Below are 6,225 nucleotides of genomic sequence, written 5' to 3' on the forward strand. Positions count from 1 at the left end.
TGTGTTTGTTTAGGATCAACACTGGTAAGTTAAGGTTGGTTATGTACATTAGAGTCTGTCCCAGAGGAGGTTGTTCTGAATGACTGGTCGGGTCATAGCATTTTCCCAATCAGCTTCAGGCAACTTTGACGTAAGGCTTGATCACACCTGTAGTGTCTCCTTCTATCCGTCACGCCCATTGGTTGTTGATCACTTGTTCACTAGATCATGGATTTGCATAGCCATCTCGTGACAACTCTGATAATTAGGAAAATTTGAGAAAAAACTATATTCGTACACTTAACCTAAGCGTTACAAAACAAATATTGGATCAAATAAACCTCATGTAGCAAATAATCAATTCAAATTTATGTTTACCAAATTCGACACTTATTGACCTTTATACAAAACCTCCTCACTTAGAGAGCGAAACGCAACAGCGCCACCTGCTGGAGAAGACGTGTGTTATCCCTCTCTTCCTCAGGTTACACATCATAACTGCGTCTCTCATCGGCTTGTAACCCCCCCCGCCCAACACCAGTAATTTCACCAAAGACAGTACAGATTTTAACATGACAGCAAGAGGAGCCTACAGCAACCAGAGAGAGCGCGATACTGCACGCAAACACAGAACGCCAATAGCCTGTTTACAAGAACATTTGATTTGGTAACTGTGACAACCGTATTCTGGACATTTCACTTTATATTTTTGGTTTGTAATTGTCCCAGTGTGTTTAGCGGATCTGTACAGTATGTGTGTTGGGGGTGTGTCCATCTGGAAAGAGACAGCATCGTGTGTTTGTAGCCAATCACAGTGGGAGGCCAACTCCTATAATATGAGTCTTCTATCCTCTCAAACCCACACGTCAGGAAAACATTACCTTTAGATTCACTTTCTCATGAGATTGGGGCGGCAGCGTAGCCTAGTGGTTAGAGGGGCGGCAGGGTCCTAGTGGTTAGAGCGTTGGACTAGTAACTGGAAGGTTGCGATTTCAAACCCCGGAACTGACAAGGTACAAATCTGTCGTTCTGCCCCTGAACAGGCAGTTAACCCACTGTTCCCAGGCCGTCATTGAAAATAAGAATATGTTCTTACCTGGTAAAATAAAAAATAAAAAAAATAAAAGCTGCATCATGACTGATGGACAACAAAGTTTCATCACTTATTTTTCCAATATCTTTATTTCATTTTATCGAACAGACTGGACAACTAATTGTACATCATGACATGTGATCTTGGACTGATGTACGATAGTAAAACTCAGGTTCTTCATTTTAAACATGACATAAAGACATCTGAAATAAATAGAACTGTAATAATGCCAAACGTTGGTATGTACAAATGTGTTGTTAGGCAGAGTTACAATGCTTAGTTCCAACCCTGTATATATGGGGACAGAGCAACAGGCTGACACAGAGCAACAGGCTGACAGAGCAGGCTGACAGGCAGGCTGACAGAGCAACAGGCTGACAGAGCAACAGGCTGACAGAGCAACAGGCAACAGGCTGACAGAGCAACAGGCTGACAGAGCAACAGGCTGACAGAGCAACAGGCTGACAGAGCAACAGGCTGACAGAGCAACAGGCTGACATAGAGCTCAGAGTGACATGGTAGAGGTGGTAGTTCTAGAAGTTTCCCAGACACAGATGAAGCCTAGTGCTGGATTCTAAAATCATGCTGAATGGAGAATCTCCATTGAGTCCAAGACTAGGCGTAAAAGATGCACTATGCAGATATCGCACCGACATTTCCTGGTTGCTTTAAATTCGAATTTCAACGTGTGAGAAAACAAGCATGTATAGTGTAGAGAATCATTGTAGCATCTAAACCGCTGTGAAATAGATCTTCCAGAACCAAAAACATTGTATTTTCAGCTGATTTGAAGCCGGTGTACAAAACCCAAAGTAAAAGACCCCAAAAAACTAAACTATAAAACAGGAAGCATAGAAAAATAACAGATCTACCACCTTCTTAGACTTGCTTTCAATGAAAATAACAGATCTACCACCTTCTTAGACTTGCTTTCAATGAAAATAACAGATCTACCACCTTCTAACAGATCTAGAGAACTTGCTTTCAAGAAAAATAACAGATCTACCACCTTCTTAGACTTGCTTTCAATGAAAATAACAGATCTACCACCTTCTTAGACTTGCTTTCAATGAAAATAACAGATCTACCACCTTCTTAGACTTGCTTTCAATGAAAATAACAGATCTACCACCTTCTTAGACTTGCTTTCAATGAAAATAACAGATCTACCACCTTCTTAGACTTGCTTTCAATGAAAATAACAGATCTACCACCTTCTTAGACTTGCTTTCAATGAAAATAACAGATCTACCACCTTCTTAGACTTGCTTTCAATGAAAATAACAGATCTACCACCTTCTTAGACTTGCTTTCAATGAAAATAACAGATCTACCACCTTCTTAGACTTGCTTTCAATGAAAATAACAGATCTACCACCTTCTTCGACTTGCTTTCAATGGAAATAACAGATCTACCACCTTCTTCGACTTGCTTTCAATGGAAATAACAGATCTACCACCTTCTTAGACTTGCTTTCAATGGAAATAACAGATCTATAACATTTCTATGTGAATTTGGTCAGGTCACCCAAAAAGCTATACATTATTGCAGCTCTAATCTGTGTCTGGGAAACTGGCCTCAAGGCTTTTCATTTAAGGCTGTGATAGGAGAGGGGCACTATTAACCCCAGATGAAGACAGACAGTCAGAATGGGGGATGGAAAATACATCACAAATTAATATCAATGACAGAAACCAGGAAGAGGCATGTCATCCTGAGATGAGGTTCTCTATTACAAACGTTTCATCGACAGGACAGGAGCCAACGTGACAAAATGGTCACCAATAGCGATTTGCATATTAGTCAAAGACGAGCATTTTTAGCCTGATTAAAACTAGACTGAGCACTCCTCTCATGGTGAATACAGCATTCAGTCTGGTTTAACCAGGCTAGGATCTGTCTAGAAAAAGGGATAAGCGTGACCCACTGTTAGATAGCTCTAGGGTGAGGTTGCCCCTAGGTACAGATCTAGGATCAGCTTCCCCTCCCCAATCCTAACCTTAACCATTAGTGGGGTAAAGGGAAAAACTGACCCAGGGTCAGCATCTAAGGCAACTTCACCCTATGATGGTTGGACTGCTGGGTTATTGTTGCTGGATATTCTGTTCTGCAGGTTATGGTAGACAGGATGTTTAGCTGGATAAGATTCAACCACCAACAGGTGCACAGTACAGTACAGTATATATCTCAATGTGAATAAGTAAGTTGTCTGACGCACTGCTGTGCTCAGGGTTTACTTGTTTGTTTCTATGAAGCAACAGTTTTGTCTGATACTAATTACGCATCAGAATAGGGAAAGAGGATTAAATGAATATAACATGGTACCAACCTCAAATACACAGCCATCCATCCAAGGCTTATATGAAGTAGTAAGGGCTTAGTCTTCCCCTGAACATCACCTGCCATGCATCCAAGGCTTATATGAAGTAGTAAGGGCTTAGCCTTCCCCTGAACATCACCAGCCATCCATCCAAGGCTTATATGAAGTAGTAAGGGCTTAGTCTTCCCCTGAACATCACCAGCCATCCATCCAAGGCTTATATGAAGTAGTAAGGGCTTAGTCTTCCCCTGAACATCACCAGCCATCCATCCAAGGCTTATATGAAGTAGTAAGGGCTTAGTCTTCCCCTGAACATCACCAGCCATCCATCCAAGGCTTATATGAAGTAGTAAGGGCTTAGTCTTCCCCTGAACATCACCAGCCATCCATCCAAGGCTTATATGAAGTAGTAAGGGCTTAGTCTTCCCCTGAACATCACCAGCCATCCATCCAAGGCTTATATGAAGTAGTAAGGGCTTAGTCTTCCCCTGAACATCACCAGCCATCCATCCAAGGCTTATATGAAGTAGTAAGGGCTTAGTCTTCCCCTGAACATCACCAGCCATCCATCCAAGGCTTATATGAAGTAGTAAGGGCTTAGTCTTCCCTGAACATCACCAGCCATCCATCCAAGGCTTATATGAAGTAGTAAGGGCTTAGTCTTCCCCTGAACATCACCAGCCATCCATCCAAGGCTTATATGAAGTAGTAAGGGCTTAGTCTTCCCCTGAACATCACCAGCCATCCATCCAAGGCTTATATGAAGTAGTAAGGGCTTAGTCTTCCCCTGAACATCACCAGCCATCCATCCAAGGCTTATATGAAGTAGTAAGGGCTTAGTCTTCCCCTGAACATCACCAGCCATCCATCCAAGGCTTATATGAAGTAGTAAGGGCTTAGTCTTCCCCTGAACATCACCAGCCATCCATCCAAGACTTATATAAAGTAGGAGTGCACTAGATAGTGAATAGGGTGCCATTAGGACGGTACAGTCTGTGGTGAAGCGGACCTAACTTCATTAATGAAGAGGACAGCAGCTGATGTTTCCAGGCTATTTAACATGGAGGTCCCTCCCTCCCTCCCTCCCTCCCTCCCTCCCTCCCAGACTACAGATGGTCCACCAGCTGACCAGTCTTTCTGTCTGGCCAGCCCACACCCAGGACAATAGGGACTTGGGGGTGCATCTCAATAGTATAAAGTGGTTTCCTTGTCTTCTCTCCTTGCCCCTCCTACACTGATGGGAAGGAAATTACAGGTGAAAGCTCATTTCTGGTAGAGATGGATCATCCATGTGGCTTTTACCAGTCCTGTTTTATCATTCTCTCCAAGACTGACTGGGCTACTGAGAGGGAGGAGACGAGGCTATTAACTGGGCTACTGAGAGGGAGGAGACGAGGCTATTAACTGGGCTACTGAGAGGGACGAGGCTATTAACTGGGCTACTGAGAGGGACGAGGCTATTAACTGGGCTACTGAGAGGGAGGAGAGAGGGAGGACGAGGCTGTTAACTGGGCTACTGAGAGGAGGAGACGAGGCTATTAACTACTGAGAGGGAGGAGACTAGGCTGAGACTGGGCTACTGAGAGGGAGGAGACGAGGCTATTAACTGGGCTACTGAGAGGGAGGAGATCGAGGCTATTAACTGGGCTACTGAGAGGGAGGAGATGAGGCTATTAACTGGACTACTGAGAGGAAGGGAGGAGATGAGGCTATTAAGGAAGGGGCTACTGAGAGGGAGAGGAGACGAGGCTATTAACTGGGCTACTGAGAGGGAAGGAGATGAGGCTATTAACTGGGCTACTGAGAGGAGGAGGAGAGGCTATTAACTGGGCTACTGAGAGGGAGGAGATGAGGCTATTAACTGGGCTACTGAGAGGGAGGAGAGGAGGCTATTAACTGGGCTACTGAGAGGGAGGAGATGAGGCTATTAACTGGGCTACTGAGAGGAAGGAGATGAGGAGATGAGGCTATTAACTGGGCTACTGAGAGGGAGGAGATGAGGCTATTAACTGGGCTATTGAGAGGGAGGAGACGAGGCTATTAACTGGGCTATTGAGAGGGAGAGGAGATGAGGCTATTAACTGGACTATTGAGAGGGAGGAGACGAGGCTATTAACTGGACTATTGAGAGGAGGAGAGATGAGGCTATTAACTGGACTATTGAGAGGAGGAGAGGAGATGAGGCTATTAACTGGACTATTGAGACTGGGCTACTGAGAGGGAGATGAGGAGATGAGGCTATTAACTGGGCTACTGAGAGGGAGGAGATGAGGCTATTAACTGGGCTACTGAGAGGGAGGAGGAGATGAGGCTATTAACTGGGCTATTGAGAGAGGAGAGGAGAGATGAGGCTATTAACTGGACTATTGAGAGGAAGGAGATGAGGCTATTAACTGGGCTATTGAGAGGAGAGGGAGATGAGGCTATTAACTGGACTACTGAGAGGGAGGAGATGAGGCTATTAACTGGACTATTGAGAGGGAGGAGACGAGGCTATTAACTGGGCTATTGAGAGGAAGGAGAGAGGAGATGAGATGAGGCTATTAACTGGACTATTGAGAGGAAGGAGACGAGGAGATGAGGCTATTAACTGGACTATTGAGAGGAAGGAGACGAGGAGATGAGGCTATTAACTGGACTATTGAGAGGAAGGAGATGAGGAGATGAGGCTATTAACTGGACTATTGAGAGGAAGGAGATGAGGAGATGAGGCTATTAACTGGACTATTGAGAGGAAGGAGATGAGGAGATGAGGCTATTAACTGGACTATTGAGAGGAAGGAGACGAGGAGATGAGGCTATTAACTGGACTATTGAGAGGAAGGAGATGAG

General features: G+C 44.4%; 1 long non-coding RNA gene across 5 annotated transcripts; it reads right to left on the reverse strand.

The window, feature by feature from the left end:
• Window positions 1-1,484: 1,484 nt before the first annotated feature.
• LOC127930328 (uncharacterized) lies at window positions 1,485-4,473 on the reverse strand. 5 transcript variants are annotated; one of them, XR_008138015.1, is made up of 4 exons: window positions 4,012-4,473; window positions 2,533-3,472; window positions 2,082-2,450; window positions 1,485-2,029 (listed from the first exon to the last, which is right to left on the reverse strand). It is a non-coding gene; the product is annotated as an uncharacterized LOC127930328 (long non-coding RNA). The 5 variants fall into 5 exon arrangements; XR_008138017.1 differs by having other exon boundaries at window positions 2,082-2,409; window positions 3,533-4,473; XR_008138016.1 differs by having other exon boundaries at window positions 1,485-1,988; window positions 3,533-4,473.
• Between the last annotated feature and the right edge of the window lie 1,752 nt (window positions 4,474-6,225).

The sequence above is a fragment of the Oncorhynchus keta genome, chromosome 5 (genome assembly GCF_023373465.1).
Source record: "Oncorhynchus keta strain PuntledgeMale-10-30-2019 chromosome 5, Oket_V2, whole genome shotgun sequence".
In the NCBI taxonomy this organism is placed as follows: domain Eukaryota; kingdom Metazoa; phylum Chordata; class Actinopteri; order Salmoniformes; family Salmonidae; genus Oncorhynchus; species Oncorhynchus keta.